The sequence below is a fragment of the Rhinatrema bivittatum genome, chromosome 3 (genome assembly GCF_901001135.1).
Source record: "Rhinatrema bivittatum chromosome 3, aRhiBiv1.1, whole genome shotgun sequence".
NCBI lineage: Eukaryota > Metazoa > Chordata > Amphibia > Gymnophiona > Rhinatrematidae > Rhinatrema > Rhinatrema bivittatum.
This window is the reverse complement of record NC_042617.1, coordinates 120,795,634-120,817,085: the sequence shown is the minus strand read 5'-3', so window position 1 is coordinate 120,817,085 and position 21,452 is coordinate 120,795,634. Positions and strand designations below refer to the sequence as shown.

The window sequence follows — 21,452 nt, the reverse complement described above, 5'->3', positions numbered from 1 at the left end:
ACCCCGGCGACTGGGCTCTCTCCGACGAGGCAATGCATCTCATCATCCGTCGTTGGGGGACTCCACGCCTCGATCTAATGGCGACCTTTCTCAACGCCAAGGCTCCACGCTTCTTCAGCCGCAGAAGAGAGCGCGGCGCGGAGGGGGTGGATGCCCTCGCCCTTCCGTGGCCGTCGGATCAACTGCTCTATGTGTTTCCTCCTTGGCCTCTGGTCGACAAGGTTCTCCGCAGGTTAGAACATCATCGAGGGACTGTAATTCTCGTCGCCCCGGAATGGCCCCGTCGGCCATGGTTCGCAGATCTACTTCAGATGACGGTGGACGGCCCACTTTGCCTGTCCCATCTTCCTCATCTTCTGCGCCAGGGTCCGGTATTTTTCGAGCAGGCAGAACTCTTCTGTCTTGCGGCCTGGCTTTTGAACGGCGCCGTCTCCACCACAGAGGCTACCCGGAGACAGTGATCTCAACGATGCTTCGTTCCCGCAAGCCTTCGACCTCCGTCACTTACGTTCGAGTTTGGAAGGTCTTCGAAGCATGGTGTTTGACGCCGCTGACTTCCTGGTCCAGGTTCCGCCCCTTAGGCGTGCACGCACCAGGTCGGAATTTAAAGGGGCCGTGGTGGGAAACCTCGGCCCAGCCCCCGAAGATGACGTCAGACGCCCAGGCTATTTAAGCCCAGATTGGATCAATGATCTCTGCCTTGGCAACAGGTCGACTCTCCGTGTAACTAGTTGCTGTCCCTGCGTGTTCCAGTCCTGTTTCTGACTCCGTGATCCAGTTCCTGCTCTGCTCCTGCTTCTGTGATCCTGTTCCTGCTCCGCTCCTGCTCCCGAGTTCCTGGTCCAGCTCCTGCTTCGGCTTCATTCTCTGGTTTTGACTTTGGCTTGGCTTTTGGTACTCTCTGTCTGCTGCCTGTCCTGACCCCTGGCTCGTCCTCTGGCTTCGCCAGTCTTCAGCCTGCCCTGACCTCCAGCCTGGTTTTCCGTCTTGCACTGCTGCTGCCTCCCACGAACTCTAGACCGTCTCCGTCTTCCCAGCGCTTCTGCCTGTCTCGACCCGGACTGTTCACCGGATTCTTCATTGCTAGGAGACCCTCGCCTAAGTCCTGCCGGCCCCAGTACCCAAGGACTCAACCTGCGGGGAATGAGGGTTGGTATAGGTGAAGTCCTGTCTGGTCTCCTAGTCCAGTTCCGCCTTCCAGCTACGAGTCCCGCTGTAGGCTTTCCTTCAGCGGATCCATCTAGCACTCTAGCGGGTCCAAGGGTCCACGTTCACAATAGAAAGTTTTTCAAAAGTTTCTTAAAAGCTTTCAGGCAGGTTACTAATCTCACCCCATCTAGTAGACTATTCCAAAATTATGGGCCTGCAACTGAAAATGTAGATTTTTGAATTTCAGATAGATGAATCTGCTTAATGGAAGGCACCTCTAGCAAAGCTCTCTGTGAAGAAAGTAAGGCTCTTGATGAGCAATATCGCTTCAGCATCATCGAAATCCATGGTGTTGCTACACAAGGTCTTAGCTTGTAGATTAAGGAGGCCATCAAATTTAATTCTGGAAGCAATAAGTAATCAATGCAAGTTAATCAAGACTGGAGTTATATGATCTCTAATTGGGCAGCTAGATATGAGGCGGGCAGCAGCATTCCATAAGAAGCTGCAGAGACTTGATAACACAGGCAGGGAGGCCTAAAAACAAACTGTTGCAGTAATCAATCAGTAAAGCATGGACTGCTGAGCAAAAGTTATTAGATGGCAAAAGGACTTTCACTGGTTGCACTAATCATAGCTTATAAAATCCAGATTTAACTACCACTCTAATACGAGAAATGAATGATAATTTTGAGTCCTCGGCTCCTTGCTTGGTCAAAAGTTTTTATCTTGTTGCTATCGATCAACATTGATAATGGAGAAGAAACAGATGAATGATGCTGTAGAGGCGTGATCTCGGTCTTTGATAAATTCAAAGCTAGTTTATTTGTAAGCACCACCATTTCCCTCTCTTTATCAGTGAGGTAGCCGACCCATAAGGGGTCTAGTGGGGAAAAGAGTTGGGTTTTATACCTCAAAGAGAGTGAATGACGGACAGAGACAGAAACCCCGATACGCAGCAAGGCGTCTGAATGCAGGGGCGTAAGGCAAGCATGGGGTGAGAAGCCCACTAAGTTGCACAAAAACGAACACAGTTAAGAGCTTCCTAACATTGAACTCTGACTAGCACAAGTAGGCCTAAAGTACAGGCAAAGGAACAAATTTCCAATTGCAAGAGAAAAAAGTACTTGGATCAAGACTGCAAAGTGTTTTTTGGGTTTTTTTCACTAGATAACTGAAAATCGGCTGGGACTTGAGAGGCAGCAGAAAGAAAACTGCAGTTTATTATCAACTGAGTAACAAGATGGACTGGGCACAGAATGATGCCCAAAGTATGTCCAAAGGAATAGCGAGTATGGAATCCACATATCTGCCCAGAGAAGTAGCAGCAAGAAGTATCTGAGTCTGCAGAAAACCTCACCCACCAAGCTACCACAAGTACAAGATCTGACCTCCATGGTCAGATGGGATAAAAACCACAAGTGCCGAGGCATGAAGGACTACTCCTCCCCAAGGAGCCCTATGTCAAGATGCCGGGCAGGGCACTGAGCCACTGCTGAAACTTAGCTGAACGATGTACTTCACCATTAGGGGAAGCCAGGTGAAAGGGAAGCACCTCGGCCAGTAAACTGCCTATAGCAGGGAAAACATTGCATACCCTTCCGTGAAGGTATATGCAGTGACCACTCCTATGTGTCCCCTGGCTTCCTCCTGAACTATCTGACTGAAAATCAGAAGAGGTGAACAACACAAGGAGGTAGACCTCTGGCCTGCTGGACAAAGGAGACAGCCTCTAGGATGTAGAAAAAATAGATGGGGAGATTCCCAACCATATGAACCCCATGACAAACTAAGCAGGGAGGTGCTGCTGAGGCAGGTACAGCTCACAGGGCCCATCTCCCCTCAGTAAAGATACTGAGATAGCTCTAGACTATGAGGAAAAACCTGAGGAAGAAGTCCATAAACCTCCCTCCTGAAAGCAAAAATAGGAATGCTGCAAGAGGCAGCCTCTATGGAAGAGGACGTCCTCACTGATATGGGAACCCTGAGGGTACCAGAGAAGGAACAGTCTGATCCGCAGAGCAGACTGCCCACCAACCGTGCCTAGGTATCAAATCTATGGCTCACAATAACCCATTTTTCCACCTGATACTGTTGTGGCACACCAGCTGAAATGTCCACATGGATAGGGACTGCCATGTCTGCCAACCAACACGCCTATCAACAGGGTCACCTCTAAAAAAGGAGAAAAGAAACCATAAGTGACTGTGTGGGGAGCCACTTTCATGTGATATTCTGCCCTCAACCCAAGACAACCTAGATAGGGCAAAGTGTCAGAAAGCAAACATGCCAGTGAAGAAACAGAGAGAGGAGAAACCTCTTCTCAGAGACAGAGTGCCACCCAATTTGACACCAATGAGTAGGATGGATACAAAGTGAAACTATGCACATTGTGCTCAGTGGGTATCCAAAGAGGCACTCCACCCATGCAAGAGGAATTCTCATCTGCTACTGGACAGCAAACTTCCAGGAGAGGAAATCCCCAACATTCGAGGATTCCCAACCTGGGTAGCTCATCACCAGCCACAAGGCACCTCCGCTGCACAATAGTGCAATGGAGAAGCAAGAGATCCCAATGGGAGGTTTCGCTTCCCATGCAAAAACAGAGGGCAGCTGCCACTCAGAGGCTAAGCCAACCTGGAGGATGGGATATGAAGAACAACCCATTCTTTGAGCAGAAAACAAGGCACCAAAAGGGAACCAACTAAAGGCACTTCTCGAAAGCCTAAAGTTAGACCTCTCATCCCTGAGGCAGGGAGCGGGTGCACTGTTCAACCGGATCAGTTCAATTCTGGAAATCTTTTCACTCTCCAAACAAGAGTGGGGCACAACTGTTGACCTATGAAGTCATCATAGTGACTATAATGGTCGCTGATGGCCGCCTAGGCAGACACTAGGCCAACATGGCAACCAGGCGCAGGAAAAACCAGCAAGTGTGACTCAGCTAGCCCACGCTGGGCACTTAGTCATGCGAATCAAGGACTATATCATCGACCCGGTCGGCGCCATGCATTGGAGAGAGAATGCACCCAGGAGGATCCCCCCAAAGGAGATCCAGAGCAAAAGCCAATGAGGAAGCAAGCGCATAAGGGTCCTGCCCTCTTCTGAAAGGGGAAAATACCCTAGTAGCCAAGCCAAAATGGAGTGAATATGATCATATTCTCAGCTAAAACTTCCCAATGCACTGGTGATTGCAGCACACTGATATGGGATGTCTGCTGGTACAAGAAGAATACCGCACATATGCCAGTGGGCACCTAGTAATGGGGTGCCCCTTCACTGAATTTGCATCCTGAAGCAGCAGTGTTCACCCTTGCTGCGGTACTCTGTCAAGACAACAGTGATGCGCATGCATGGAAAGACACAGCACCCTTGGGCCTAGCATTCCATGCCATGGTCGTTACAAGCACAAAAACAGTGACGCTAGACCACAGGTGAGGTGTCACCATTGGTACCCTATAGCACCCCCAGAGGCCAGACACATGAAGGCACTAAATAGTGCCCCTGGCACCACTTGCTGATGGCTCAAGATAGCAATTAAGAGCCACTGCCATGATACACCTGGCACAGGCAGTCCAGCATGGAAGTATATCTTAGCACATGTGGTGATGGTGTGTGATACTGTGGATGCCCTCAGTGGTACATACCACAGACAATGGGCATCACCCAGAACAGGAATGCCAGTGACCATACCTGCAACTATGCGGTAGTGCCATCAATCACGGCTCTCCACAGTGTCTACAGTGATGGTAGCGCTCCAGCAGTGTGCCTGGCAAATTGAGGCATAAACAACCCTCACCAATGGCAACCCTAATATCAGAGCTCCACTGTTTTGCAGAAACACTATAGCAGCAGCAGCGCTCACCATGCTCAAACAAGGGCAACGGTGCCAACTGTATTGCCCTATATTGCTTGGAGGTGCATTTGATGGCAGTGCCTCCATGGTGTCGCTGGTGCTTGCTGGCATAGACAGCATCCCACAATGCCTGCATGCCCAATGGTGAAGATACCTGTGGTACTCAATAACATGGAAGATGCCCCTGGCACCCATCAACACATCTGGCAGGCAATAGCGTCCATGATGCTCAATGGCACAACATGTGTTAGCAACCATGGTGCTCGATGGTGACCATGATGAGTGGCAGCAACATGGTGCTCTATGGCACCCAGGTACGTACATGAACATGGAACTCTATGCTCAGAATAGGCGGCCAATGGTGCCACTGGCAATGGCACCCTAATGCATCCAAGCTGCCTACTCCACTTCATGACATCCATGGTACCTGATGGCGTCCATGGATTAATAGTGCCTAAAGCATGCACCGACATCGATAGCACCTGTGACACCCATGGCGCTCGACAGCTACCATGCTACAATGCTCAATGGACTCATGCCACTCAATGGCATTGATGGCAACCATGGTGCTCGACAGTTGCCATGCCATGGTGCTCGACGGTATCGATGGTGCCCAGTGTCCAATAGAGCCTTTGGTGCTTACTAGCCTCAAAGGCGCCCATGGCTCAGGGTTACCTCCATGACACTTGATGGCGTCAATGGTGCTCCCGGCACACGATGGCCTCCATGACATTACCAGCACACAATGGCATCCATGATCCTTGATCAAGGACACTGACTGGTGTCCATGGTGCCTGACAGCAATGTGGTGTCCATGGCGCTTGATGGCATCCTCGGTCTTGACGGCATCCTCGGTGCTTGAGGGCATATGTAATCCTCAATGGCACTCCCAACGCTCAATGACAACCACAGCACCCCTGGTGCTCGACGCGCTCCTGGGGCCATCAATACTCTGGCACGCATTTCTGTAGGCAACCAGTTCTAGACATGGCACCAATAGTGCATCAACGAAGCTAATTGCCCAGACTCATGCTCACCCTCTCTCTGAATGAGATGCATTTCCAGATCAATATGACATGCTGGAGGAGAGGCCACATCATTCAGAGCACCAGCCAAGGAGTCTAGTTCCCTGGAGTGTGGAGAGGATGAGCTCTCCTCTCCTTGGGAACATCCGGTCCTGAATTCCTCCACGGTCTGAGCTGCAGTCGATGCCCAGCAGTTGTACAGAATTTCCTGGAACTCAGGCAAGTCCCCCATGCCAGAGGCCTACCTGGACTGCACACTGACCATCTGAACAGGCACCTGATAAAGGCAAAAACAGAGAAGTTAAGGAGAGGATACAGGAATATGCTGCAGGTGCAGCATTATTTATTTGTCGGCCGAATAGTGCACTAGGCCCATTATTCAACTGACAGAGAGGTATTAGAAAGAGAGAAAATTAAATTAGATCTAAACTACTGCAAGGGAAAATAAAAAAATCCCACCAACCCTCTGCTGGTCCAGAACTGTCACAGCTTTAGCTGTGAGGAGAGCAAAACTGAATCCATGACAACATGGCTCTTCGGAAAAAAAAAAGGACTGAGGGACTCTGCCTGAGAGACAGAGAGGGGGCTACAGCTGCAAAAGCTCTAAAATCTTTGAGATCACAGTTCCATGTCAGGCTCCATCAGATGATGTCACCCATATGTGAGGACTGCCATCCTGCTTGTCCTCGGAGAATATAAATTCCCCAAAACAGAAGCACACTCTTCTTTCCTCATTACAGATGATGCAGTGAAGCCAATATTTTCATCCACTGATTCAGGTGAAGAGCCTTTTCTTAGTTATCTGAATCAGAAGAAACTTAAGGGATACTAGAAGAGAAAAATTTGGGAGTCATATATAGTAGTGTCTTAGCATTATCCAGTTCATTGATGGGGAAGACAGAGTAAAATAACAATAGTGATGAAGAGAAGCTAGCACAAGTACACAGCATGACTGATGCCCCAGGCATTGTTCCTCAGAGTCCGCCCTCTACCTCAGCTCTAGTGCCAGCAGCCTCCACCAAGGAAGTAGAGAAGGGATCATGGAAGAAATCCATGATCTGGAGGCACTTCAAAATTAGGGAGGACCCACGTTTTGCGAAGTGTTATCACTGTGCAAAGGATATCAGTCAAGGGAAATAAATGGGGCACCTGATAATCACTGGTGTGCACATGCAGAAGCAGCATTCACTAGCACGGGCATCTGGGGAGGGTAGAAATACTAGTAGTAGCCCGAGGACCCCTACTTCCAGTCAGGGAAAGTGATGGAAAACAGGAAGAGTGTTCCTCAAGCTGATCCCATACCCTCAACCCCTTCCAGCAGTCAGGTGGCAGGCCTGGAGCTCCCTGTCAAATGTCAGATGTGACAATTTACAATGGAGGAAATATGGTGGTTTTCAATAGCACTGTCCCAGGATAGGAGACTGGCAGCATCAAAGGTTATAGCAAGGAATATTGCTGAAATGATTGCCCTTGATGGCCAGCCCCTGCAGTTAGTGGAGAATGTGGGCTTTAAGTGTTTTGTGTAGCTGCAATTTCCACATTACAAAGTCCCCTCTAGGACCATCTTTAGTAGGAATGTCATTTCCAGCTTGTACAACCAGTGCTGTAGTCACATCCAGGTATTGCTGGCTAAGGCAGAGGGAAGTAGTGTGCATTTCACCAGTGATATCTGGACCTCCATTCATGCTACGCACTCTTCTCTCTCCCTGATGGCACACTGGTGGGATCTGGCAGAGGCAGGGGCGGGCAGCAGCTCTAGCGAGGATGGAGCATCATGGTGTAGTTCAGCTTTGTTGCACACCCAGTCAATGGATAAGTCCTGTACCTCAGCCAATATTCTATCAGCTATAAGAGGTGCTGGAGGGTTGGCAGCTAGACAGGAGAACTAAGAGTTTAAATGCAGGTTTCTTTATCACAGACAATGGCACAAACATTGTTAATGGCACAAACATTTAATGGCACAAACATTGTTCTTTATCACAGACAATGGGAACATAGAGGGTATCCAATGTTTTGCACACACTCTGCACCTGGCAGGGAAGGATGCCCTGGGGCTGCAGTCCCAGACCTATAAGCATGAATACTTGGCAGAGCTTTTAGAGAAGTACAGGAAAACTGTGGGGCACATCCACAACAGTATAAAGTCAGGGTAGCCATACCCCTAGAACCAGCATGGGGATCTTGCTGCCTCATGTTCAGCTGCCATATCCTAGTACCAGCATAAGGACTTGCTACCTCATGTCTAGCTGCCATACCTCTTTTATCACCATAAACCAAACCATAGCCATAGGGAACTTGCTGTTTTATGTCTAGCTGCCATACCTTTAGTACCACTACAACGATCCATTCTTATTCACAAAATTGAGCACAGTGTATTTTAAGAAAACACCATGTTCTATTTGCAAGACTTCATACATACAGCACAAGGACTGCACAAATTTGTTTTATGTCTTACGTCCTGTATTGCATGCTTAGGTGATTTTAATCATCGGCCTTTGGAGATATATCTCACACAGCTTAGATATGTTTTTTAAGAATTTTAGTATGCAATTAAAAATCAAGGGGCGGATTTTCAGACTCCACGAATAGGCCTACTTTTGTTTGCGCTCCAGGCGCAAACAAAAGTACGCTGGATTTTAGTAGATACGCGCGGAGCCGCGCGTATCTGCTAAAAACCTGGATTGGCGCGCGCAAGGCTATCGATTTTGTATAGCCGGCGCGCGCCGAGCCGCGCAGCCTACCCCCATTCCCTCCAAGGCCGCTCCGAAATCGGAGCGGCCTCGGAGGGAACTTCCTTTTGCCCTCCCCTCACCTTCCCCTACCTAACCCACCCACCTGGCCCTGTCTAAGCCCGCCCCTTACCTTTGTCGGAGGATTTACGCCTCCCGGAGGGAGGCGTAAATCCCCGTGCGTCAGCGGGCCTCCTGCGCGCCGGGACGCGTCCTGGGGGCGGGTCCGGAGGGCGCGGCCACGCCCCCGGGCCGTAACCACGCCTCCGGGTCCGCCCCAAAACGCTCCCGGCACGCCCCCAAAACGCTCCCGGCACGCCCCCTAAACGCCGCGCGGTTCGGGCCCGCCCCCGACACACCCCCCTCGGAGAACCCCGGGACTTACGCGAGTCCCGGGGCTCTGCGCGTGCTGGTGAGCCTATGTAAAATAGGCTCACCGGCGCGCAGGGCCCTGCTCGCCTAAATCCGCCCGGTTTTGGGCGGATTTAGGCGAGCAGGGCTCTGAAAATCCGCCCCCAAATGTTTAAAGAGAAATGGTACTTATCTCAGGTCCAAAGGAGAAACAATCTTTAAATTGCACAATTCTAGTGAAAGTGTTCCACAGGAATGTTAGAGTTTCTAAAGCGCAGCTGGCTGACATGCTGTATAACTACTAAAACCAAACCTGATGCTGCAAATTTCGAAAAGTCTAATCTTCTTCAGCGATAAGCTTAAGAGAAATTACGAGGAGGATATGAATGCCTCCTGGCTATCAAAGTCTACACATTTCCTCAAAGCTTTCCTCAAAACTTTACAGCTAGTCATTTGTTAGAAGTGCGGCTCTTGTCCTGTGGAGCATATTTAATTATACTGAGTCTCCATGGTGTTTTATGCATATTCATTGTGGATATCCTGAAAACACAACTGGCTGTGGGGTCCCCAAAACATGTTTGGGAAGCCCTGGTCTATGTCCTGCTTCCTTCACCAGCCACACTACTTGCCTACCATTCAGCAAGACTCTGCCTTGGACTTAAACAAACCCTCATTAAAACATAATTTGACCTTGGTATTTCTCTGGATCATGAAGTGGTATCTGGAAGCCATTCTCAGGCCTAGCTGGAAACTCTTCAGGATATTCAAACACTCTAAATTTATTACCACTGAAAGTATTTACCCCCTATCCTAGAAACACCCATGCACTATATACTGCATCATGGCCCTTGATATCTTGCTCTGGAGACTACAACCCAACACTAACTAACCTGACACAGAGTCTACCTCTGAGCCCACATTACTAGCAAAGCACCAACTGGTCAAATACTGCTGAACTGAAGCTTCCATATCTCAAGGAACCATTATATGGTCTTGCCACCACCTACATGACTTGGCTGTCCTGCAGTTAGGAGCACTTCCCCTTACCTACACATCTCCCAGAAAAGGAATGCCCTCTAACTGCCTATATATTCATGCATATCACACCCTGGATTATATGAGCACGTGAAACGATACATATTTTGTGTTCTCTTCACAGATGACATCTTATATTCAGACAAGAAGGAAGAAGACCATGATGATGATGCGGCAGGACCAGCCCCTTCTGATGCTGCTATAGCCAAGGCTTCCACCTGGGGGGCAGCAACCAGAACCAATGGCATCCCTTCCACTACCAAATGGTGGCACCACTTGACTGCCACCCAGTCAAGTGGTGGCAGTCTAGCTAATCCTGCCCCCTCAAGAGGCCCCTGGTCAGCTACAGCCGCCAGCCCTCCTGGTAGGGCCTCCTCCCCCTTCTGCCTCAGGATCTAAAGATGCAAGTACTCTGGATGGCCAGACATTGCTGGCTCGGGGAAACCCAGACTTCCCTCAACCCCTCCCACCATCATCTACTGACCTGTCAGCAGCTTCTGAACCTTGCCCAGTAGCTGGTACACCAGCTCCAGGTCATGAGTCAGTGTCTCTGGATGCTTTTGGCCAAGGCATGCAGATGATGGTGGAGGAGTCAAGAGGGATCAGAGTGACTTCAGGAGTATGGTCACAGTGGTGGGGTGATTTGCCGAGACTCAAAGCACCACATGGCAGCTCTTGAGCTTCAGTATGAGGCCACCACCATGGAGAACAGACTTCTAGGTCTTTAGGACCTGACCTCCCTAAGTCCCTAGGCCTTTTTTTTAAATGTATATAGTTTGATCCCTAATTTGTCTCACCCATGTCCAATTTTATTTTATTTTATTTATACCAAGTTTAACATAATTTTTAAAAATCTTAATATTTTCATAAATGTTTTGCTTATATTCATTTTGGGTGTGTGTCTTTCTGTTGTGCAGTATGGTTTATTTTCTACAATAGTAAAGTCTCCCATGTTGCTTGCCATGCAAATTTGTCTACTCATTATTATCATTCTCATATTTACCTTTACATCAGCATTTTGATTTGTTTGTTTTAATCTTGCACCCCTAAAACAGTGAGGGAGACTACAAATCAGAGCCATAAATCTACACATACCACTTACCCCCAAAAAGTACCAGATGTGAATGCAGCCATGTATAAAGTTACAATTTTGTTATGTATTGCCTTTAATAAAATCATAGCATAGGAAGATAAGGAGTACACATGAGGTGGCCCTTTCTGAATCGGTACACTTTACACCAGAGAAGAAGTGTCAGATACATGTTCTAGTGGGAGCTGCATTCACCTGAAACAGGCTGCAGCTGAATAGTCTACTAAGTAACCTTGATGTCTCATAGGCTTCAGAAGTCACAGAAAAGAAATATAATATTTTGCATACTAGAAAGACTAAATGCCTATCAACCTTAATACAGGTATTGGATAAATGTACAGCACCAAACCTACCCCTCTCCAAGCTCACACTGGCATTCCTTGCATGTAGGACCCTGCTTCTATTTTGAAGGCTCCCAGCTCCCATCTGCCAATCCCTTCAAAGACTCAACCACACTAACATCTCTCAAAGATCTACCTTACAGTTGACATCTGCCTGCTAGAAGACTGCTTAGCCTTATGTTATACAAGACATACAGAATCATGTTCTTTTACAACAACTTGTTGATTTTATTCAGGATCACCAGGGTTTGATGAATTTCAATTTGGGTTTAGAATATCTCTAAACACTGAGCTGCTTCTACTGTCATGTCTAGATGTGCTGCAACGTGGATTTGACAATGGTCAAAGCTTTGCCTTGATGTTTCTAGACATAACAGCAGCTTTTGATACCATTAATCATGATATTTTATTGCATCACTTAAAGGAATGTGATATTGGCGGCACAGTATTGGACTGGTTCTCGTCTTATTTATCTGAGAGGTCACATTGAGTAGCATTGACTACTAGCCATTTGTCTTGGCAGCCTCTGGTGTGCCGCAGGGCTAGACATTATTTGCTACTATGCTTAACATCTATATGGCCCTGCTTTGTAAGCTCTTAGTCGGGCTCTGTGAGGGATACTATCTCTACGCTGATGATTACCAATTCTTTCTACCAGTGGCATCTATAAAGACCTAGATATTTGATCTAGTTTCAATTTGCCTGTCCACAGCAAAGCAATGGCTAAAACATAACAGGCTGGTCTAAATCTAAAGAAAACTGAAATTATGATTTTAAAGAGGAATGATAAATTAAGTGTTCCTTCATTTGTTTTTTAAAACCAGGTTATCCCGATTGAGTCATGTGCAAAAAGCCTTGGCATAATGTTAGATATAAATTTACAGATGTCTACTCAACTTAAGGATATTGTATATTAAAGATATTGTATGTTTGTACAGCGCTGTGTATGTCGTGTAGCACTATAGAAATCTTAAGTAGTAATAGTAGTTGTAGTAGTAGTAGTAGTAGTAGTAGTAAGACCTGGTCATTACAAATTACGCTTGTTGAAGCATTTAAAACCATTATTGAATGTCTGCAGTAACTTTAAAATGAGTGCACAGATGTCCATGTATGTGTGTATGGGTGTGTGAGTGCCCAAATGCTGAAATTTTAAATCATGCATGCAGTTTCATGTGGAAGATTTAACATATGCCTACCATGCGTATATGTCCTCCTACTTTTAAGCAAATATTCAAGCAAATGAATTTGGAATATCTTCCTTAGGACTTTGTCAACTTCAATGCACTCAAGTAAGAGGATTTTAAAATACACTCGTATGAAGGACATTCCCAGTTTTACGAATTAGTACACCAGTTTGCCCAATCTGTCTCAAGATCATCCAGATCCCTCTGATTCTTCAGCCAGCAATCTCCCAAGTTGACCCAGACCCCTCACCCAGTCATTTTAGGTCTAAATAGAGATTTATACCTCATCAAGAGCAGAAGTAAACATTCAGAGCCAACAGCCAACTGTGCAATGTGGCCGCCAGATTTAAATTATGGATTAATGCACATAAATTTTGGCCCTGCCCCAGAGCACCCTCGACATGCTCCAACTCTCCCGCTTTTGTTTTTACTCATGCATGCCTATATAGGAATGTAATTTGCAGCTTTTAAAATACGTGTTGCTCATGCACAGCCCATTTACTTGCATATTTGGACCTTTTAACACAAGCAACGCTTGGTTATGTAGGCTTTAATATTACCAATACTTACTTATTGTAATGCGCTTTTATGTGGGCTTCCAAAAATGCTTTGCGAATCCTTCAAGTCCTACAAACTTTAGCTGCCCATTTAATATAGGAGTTAGGCAGGAGGGAATATATTTCTTCAGTTCTGAAGGAGCTTCACTAGCTTCCGACAGAGCATAGAATACAATTTAAAATCACAAGATGTTAAGAATTCGGTTTCTCACAGATTAACCGAATGCTATATATCTATAATCCCATACACACTCTGCAATCACAGCAGACAGGTCTCCATGACGTACATCTATCCGCTCTATCCGTTTGGTGGTAGTAAAAGGGAAGACCTTTTCAGTTGCTGGCCCCCTTTTATGGAACTCTCTGCCTGTGGAATTGTGACTTGTGGAATGGAAAAATACTTTTAAGAAGCTTTTGAAGACTTTTTTATTCCAGTAAGCTTTTATTGACTGATTTTATTGTGCTTCACACTGCTTAGCAATTTTTAATAAGGGATTCGTTGTGTCTTGAAGTTTTATTAGCAATTTCCAGAGTTAGCAGAAGGTGTGTTTTGTTTTATAAGAATATTTGATCTGTTTGTTTTTTAATTATCTATGTTTGCTCTGTAAGCGGCTTAGAGCTGTGTATTTTGCAGCATATAAATCTCCATATAAATAAATAAATAAAGCTCATAGCTGGAGAGCAATCACTCACTCCTTGGCATTTAAATAGCCTGGCCCCCTCACCCACTTCCATCTCAGGTAAACAGTATGGATTATAATACTAAACTGAATCCAGGCAATCATCAGCGCTGGTCTATCAGCTGGATTAGGATCAGAAGTGAAATTGTCATCAGATATTTCCCATTCATACTAATTTAACAGGACAAAGGGTTGGTAGGATAGAAGAAACAACAGAGTCTCAAAAGAAAATCTGGGCCTGATATATTTTAATATACAGGACACATACATACAGCCAAAATTATGGTCAATTTCCAGACAGAGAGAAATACTGGTTCACAGAGAATAAGACCAAGCCTAAAATATTAATCATCCGGACTTCTGATGATGATGTAATCATCTACACATTTCATGCTATCCTAGTATCCAAGATATTCCTCATAGAGGTGGAATAGCAGCAAGCTCCATGGCATCAGAGACTGGCAGGTCCAATTCAAGTCTTACCCACATTGTAAACTATAGGGAAAAACACTAGATTGGATCCTAAAGTCCAAGAGAAGATATTTCCAGCAGTTATCCCATATTTCTCAAGACCCTCCAGGAGATACACCTACTAGTCCCAGAATGCTATGACTAAATTCCAGGATTGAATCGTCCTATTCTCAACATCTGGAGCCAGTAAACAACCTTTTTCAAGAGCTTTTCTCTGGCCTTGCCTGCAGGTGCATAACCAGTATGTCCAGAGTAAGAACATAAGAACATGCCATACTGGATCAGACCAAGGGTCCATCAAGCCTAGCATCCTGTCTCCAACAGTGGCCAATCCAGGCCATAAGAACCTGGCAAGTTCCCCAAAAATAAATCTATCCAATGTTACTGTTGCTAGTAATAGCAGTGGCTATTTTCTAAGTCAACTTAATTAATAGCAAGTAATGGACTTCTCCTCCAAGAACTTATCCAATCCCTTTTTAAACACAGCTGCACTAACTGCACTAACCACATCCCCTATATTATTAACTTGTAAGAGTGTGAACCCTGGGCCGAGGTGCGAGGTGTCTCCGCCCACAGGGAGGAGCCCTGTGAGCCTCACCGTTGGTAGGCGCGGTCTCAGTGGTGTCAGACACAGCTGTGGAATAGAGTCTTTATTAAGAGAGGAGAAAGGCACAGCCCGTGAAGCGGGATGTGCAATAAAAGTACAGTTCTGAGCAGAGGGTATACCCAAGGGTGATACCTCCGATGTGAAGATCTGGTAGTGGCCCGCGGAGTGGGATACACCAGAGAGGTGTCTCAGTAGTGGTAATAAGATGGTAGTCCGAGGTGCAGGAACCCTGATGAGGATCCTGAAGCGGTGGTGCGGTAATGACCTGCAGCGCAGGGTATACCGAAGTGGTTCCTACTGGAATGATGTGGTACTGGCTCGAGGCACAGGATACCCCGAAGAGGATCCCACAATGAGACTTGGTATAGTTGAAGTCCGTAGAAGGAAGGTGCTCACAGGAGGTAGTTCCAGGAGAGATCTCGGAGTGTGGGACAGATAGAAGTCCAAGGAAAGAAGGCCCTCTGAGGAGCGGATAGCCAGAGACGAGGAAGGGCCCCTGAGAGGCGGGTACCCAGAGGGTCTCACACCAAGTGTAAAGTCAGGAACCAGAAGTCCACTGATAGAGTGGAATTCAGCAACGAGGAAACTCCTTGCTAACTCATCAAACCGAAGGGCCAGCCAGCTTAAGTACAACAGATGGATGATGTCATCCGGAGGGGACGCCCCCGAGGTTCCCACCATGATGTGTACAAAGGTGGCCTGTGCGCGCATGCGACTAGGCAATTCCTGAAACAAGATCGTGGTCGGCAGCGCCCACGCCGTCCTGGGAATGCCAGGCTGGATGGCGGTGGTTGGCAGAAACTGCCATTCTTCCCAGAGAAGACAAGGCAGCAAAGAAAGAGGTGAGCATAAGTGGTCGCAGCTGTCTGCGACTGACGGGCATAACACCCTGGCAACAAATTGCAGAATTTAATTGTGCGTTGAGTGAAAAAGAACTTTCTCCAATTAGTTTTAAATGTGCCACATGCTAACTTCATGGAGTGCCAACTAGTCCTTCTATTATCCGAAAGAGTAAATAACGGATTGACATTTATCCGTTTAGACCTCTCATGATTTTAAACACCTCTATCATATCCCCCATCAGCCGTCTCTTCTCCAAGCTGAAAATTCCTAACCTCTTTAGTCTTTCCTCAGAGGGGAGCTGTTCCATCCCCTTTATCATTTTGGTTGCCCTTCTCTGTACCTTCTCCATCACAACTATATCTTTTTTGAGATGCAGTGACCAGAACTGTTCACAGTATTCAAGGTGCAATCTCACCATGGAGCGATACAGAGGCATTATGATATTTTCCGTTTTATTCACCATTCCCTTTCTAATAATTCCCAACATTCTGTTTGCTTTTTTGACTGCCGCAGCACACTGAACCGACGATTTAAATGTGTTATCCACTATGACGCCTAGATCTCTTTTATTTATTTATTTATTTGAGTTTTTTCTATACCGGCATTCACGGAGTTCGTATCATGTCGGTTTACATAAAACAAGGGGTGATCAATAAATTATAAACGTACTTAACTATAACATGAGTATACATTTACAAAATATAACAAATTATAACAAGTGCGCAGAAAAAGCAGTTACAATAAAACAAGGATGGTTCTAACTGGGAGTAGAAGAAGAGGATGATAGAAGTTTAACAAGAAGTTTAACAAGAAGTAGAACGTGCAGTGGTTGGTAAGTCTGTATCAGTTTATTGGGTGATAATCAGTCTTGCTGTATTTGGCGGTCGAGCATCAGTCAGGGTCCGGAAAGGCTTTCATCTCTTTCTTGGGTGGTAGCTCCTAATATGGAACCTAACATTATTATTATTATGTTTTATATACCGACATTCGATCTGAGATATCACATCGGTTTAAGTTCAGATACTTTTTCCCTATAAGCATCACCTTGCACTTATCCACATTAAATTTCATCTGCCATTTGGATGCCTAATTTTCCAGTCTTTCAAGGTCTTCCTGCAATTTATCACAATCCGTTTGTGATTTAACTACTCTGAATAATTTTGTATCATCTGCAAATTTGATTACCTTTCCAGATCATTCCAGATCATTTATAAATATATTGAAAAGTACAGGTCCCAATACAGATCCCTGAGGCACTCCACTGCTCACTCCCTTCCACTGAGAAAATTGTCCATTTAATCCTACTCTCTGTTTCCTGTCTTTTAGCCAGTTTGTCATCCACGAAAAGACATCACACCTATCCCATGACTTTTTACTTTTCCTAGAAGCCTCTCATGAGGAACTTTGTCAAACGCCTTCTGAATATCCAAATACATTACATCTTCCGGTTCATCTTTATCTACATGTTTATTAACTCCTTCAAAAAAGTGAAGCAGATTTGTGAGGCAAGACTTGCTTGGGTAAAGCCAGGCTGACTTTATTCCATTAAACCATGTCTTTGCACTGAAGTCAGGCTAACTGGTCTGTAGTTTCCCAGATCGCCCCTGGAGCCCTTTTTAAATATTGGGGTTACATTAGCCACCCTCCAGTCTACAGGTACAATGGATGATTTTAATGATAGGTTACAAATTTTTACTAATAGGTCTGAAATTTCATTTTTTAGTTCCTTCAGAACCCTGGGATGTATACCATCCAGTCCAGGTGATTTACTTCTCTTCAGTTTGTCAATCAGGCCTACCACATCTTCTAGGTTCACCGTGATTTGGTTCACTCCATCTGAATCATTACCCATGAAAAACACTGAAGCAAATAAATTGTTTAAGCTTTCCGCTATAGCCTTATCTTCTCTAAGTGCCCCTTTAACCCTTCAATCATCTAAAAGTCCAACTGACTCCCTCACAGGCTTTCTGCTTCAGATATATTTTTAAAAGTTTTTACTGTGAGTTTTTGCCTCTATGGCCAACTTCTTTTCAAATTCTCTATTAGCCTGTCTTATCAATGTCTTACATTTAACTTGCCAATGCTTATGCTTTATCTTATTTTCTTCTGTTGGATCCTTCTTCCAATTTTTGAATGAAGATCTTTTGGCTAAAAAAGCCTCTTTCACCTCACCTTTTAACCATGCCGGTTATCATTTTGCCTTCCTTCCACCTTTCTTAATGTGTGGAATACATCTGGGCTGTGTTTCTAGGATGGTATTTTTTAACACTGTCCCTGCCTCTTACACACTTTTTACCTTTGTAGCTGCTCCTTTCTGTTTTTTCTATTTTTCTCATTTTGTCAAAGTTTCCCTTTTGAAAGTTTAGCAAGAGAGCCGTGGATTTGCTTACTGTCCCCCTTCCAGTCATTAATTCAAATTTGATCATATTATGATCCCTATTGCCAAGCGGCCCTACCACCATTACTACTCTCATCAAATCCTGTGCTCCACTGAGAATTAGATCTAAAATTGCTCCCTCTCTTGTCAGTTCCTGTCATTTATTCCATCCAGGAACTTTATCTCTCTAGCATGTCCCGGATGATACATTTACCCAGTCAATATTGGCATAATTGAAATCTCCCATTATTACCGCACTACCAATTTGGTTAGCTTCCCTAATTTCTCTTAGCATTTCACTGTCTGTCTCACCATCTTGGCCAGATGGACGGTAGTATACTTCTATCACTATATTCTTCCTCAACACACAAGGTATTTCTACCCATAAAGATTTGATTGCACATTTAGTCTTATGCAGAATGTTTATCCTGTTGGACTCTATGCCATCTAAGCGCCACACTGCCTCCCGCGTGCTCCTCTCTGTCATTGTGATATAAGTCTAACTTCTGTTTATTCGCTGCCTTACTGACTATTAAAAGCACAAACACACTAAATAATATTCCCCAATATTTAAATTTGCCCCAATACTTTTAAAAAATAAAATTCCCAAGCAAAACTTACTGATTCCTTTCAGCCACCAGCAAGGTGATCCTCTCCTCTCAGTGCTCCCACTGGATTGTCTGGTATAGATTTGTACCACTGGAATGCTTTCTATACAGTTTGTGGCACATTGAGCACGCTTTGTAAATAAATTCACCATCACCATCTAAAATGTCTTTGTATCAGAGTGTTTCTGTTAGGGAGGTGGACCCTTGGGCCGGCTGAGACTGATGGTGTTGCACCGTGGAGACCCACAGTGGAGGTCGCAGCTGGGAGGCAGCACTGAAGAGGTACTCCGAAGAAGGCTTCACCACTGGAAGCCCGAGGTCCCCCCAGGAGGAGCCCGTAGGGACCTGGGCCTCTTGGTCTTAGGTAGATCCTCTGCGACCAAGGATCAGAAGAGCAGCCTGCCAAGGTAGTCTGACGGTGAGATGGCGCCCAGAAGGTCAGAAGAGACTTCACCCTTGGAAGCCCACGGTCCCCCCGGGAGGAGCCTGTGAGGACCCGTGCCGCTGGGACTTAGGAGAAACCTCCGGGCAGAAGAAGAACTGGATACCTGCGGAGGTGGAGAGAGATGAAACCGGAGTCCAGGAACAAGCCAAGGTCGGGAGCCAGAAGTCTAAGACAAAACCAGGAACAGAAGCTGAAGCCAGAGTCGATGAACGAAACTAGGTCAGAAGCAGATGTCGGAAGCCAAAACCAGGGATGGAAGCTGAAGCCGGAGTCAAAGAACGAAGCAAGGTCAGGAGCCAGAAGTCAGACGTCGGGAACAAACAGGAACCGGGAAGCAGGAAGCACAACTAGCTACTCCGAAGAGTGAACCTCGTTGCAAGGCGAGGCTCAGCTGTGGCTGACGGGTTTAAATAACCCGGCAGCGTCTGACGTCAGCAGGGAGGCTGTCTTCCGTTTCCCGTGCTGGCCCCTTTAAATCCAGAGCCTCGGCGCACGTGCGCCTAGGGGGCGGGGCCAGCAGCGGATTGTCGACGGCATCTCCCTCACAGGGAGAACGCTGCAGCAGGCTGCGTTTTGTGCCTGGATAGCTGAAGAGGGGTTCCCGTGGCCAGACTGGGCCGCGAGGTGAGTGGAGGTCCCGGGGCACGGCCCGGGACCGTAACAGTTTCTTTCCTCTATAACCTACCATTGATTCAGGCAATGTATCTTCCGCAATTCCTCCTAAGTTTGTCTTCTTCTTCCTCTTCATCCAGATTATCTTCCAGTCCTTTGGAGGAGGCAGGCCTCTGCTTTTGACCATGTTATGTAACATACAGCAGGCTTTAGCTGGGCTGTAGAGAAGGCATTCCCCAGATTTGTCCAGACAATGGAAATATGTTTTGATGACTGCCCTGGGTTGGTGGGTCCTGTTGTAGCAAGCCTCTGTAGCTATATATGGGTTAGCTAGCAGGATCATGAATCAGGTTTTGAGTGGTTATCTTCTATCACCTGTAGCAGAGAAGGCAAAGTTAGAGATCCTTTAGGGCTGGGCAGTGGAGTAGTTCACAGGACTAAGTTGGAGTGGTCCTCCTGGGCCTATGCCTTAAGTCCACCTGGATATGAGGAAGGCAAAAAAGAAGAGGTTAATTGCTGCATGGTGGAATTGATAAATGCATTCCTACCTAGAAGTCACCCCGGTGATGTGCCCTTCCTGGAAGCGCTCATTAATTCCTGACAGCAAGATGATATAGGCATTGTGAGTGGATCTTTGCAGTTACAATAGGTGGCCTCATCACTCCCAGATGCCTTTATAAGGACATGAGTGCTATCAATAGCTCCCAAGATAGAAGGGAAACATGCTATTTGATAGAAATCAGTCATTATTTTATGCTGTTGATGTCTTCTGCAAGGGAAGAATATATACTGTTGTGTTTTTCTGATCAATGCAGCCAGGAACTGCTCTATAAACAAAGAGGTAGTAGACTGGCTGATTCCAGCTGTGACCTTCTAGAGATGCCTGGAAAGTGCCAGTAGCCAATAATTCCAAGGCAGTAGTAACCTTGACACGTACTGGCAAGGCATGGCCCTGCAAGTGGTAGGTTGCAGGACCTGCTCTTACTGCTGGCAAAGGAACAATATGGTTTCCTTTTTGAATTTAAACCTGTGCATGACTTGCTCATCTGAGAGATCAAAAAACTCTGCCCTAGTTCTGTATACTTCTGTAAGGGTTACCTCTTCCTTCTCCTTCTCCATCCTTAGTCATAAGGATGGAGAAGGAGAAGGCAGAGCCATTTTGAAAAGGTTATCTCTACCACTGACTCCCACTCCTCAGTAGTTCCCAGTATGCCCCAGTAATACACGCTCCCACCACCATGGTATAACCCTGTATGTCCCCCCAGTAGGTCCCAGTATATTCCCGTTACCAACCAGTATGGTCCAGCTTATCTCTGGTGCACTCCCATCCCCCCTTTTAACCTTGTCTATCCCATGTACATTCACTCCCACCCGCCATATGATTCAGTCTGTCCCAGTGACCTCCCCTGCATGATTCAAGTGTGTCCCAGTTAGCACCCATAGATCCTAGTCTGTCTCTGATACATTCTCTCCCACTTTCTAGCCTGCTCCT

At 46.2% G+C, this 21,452-nt stretch overlaps 1 protein-coding gene across 2 annotated transcripts in view; it reads right to left on the bottom strand.

Moving 5' to 3' along the window:
* Nucleotides 1-21,452, bottom strand: part of WDPCP (WD repeat containing planar cell polarity effector) — a 714,814-nt gene that overhangs the window by 387,627 nt on the left and 305,735 nt on the right. The window lies entirely within an intron of this gene.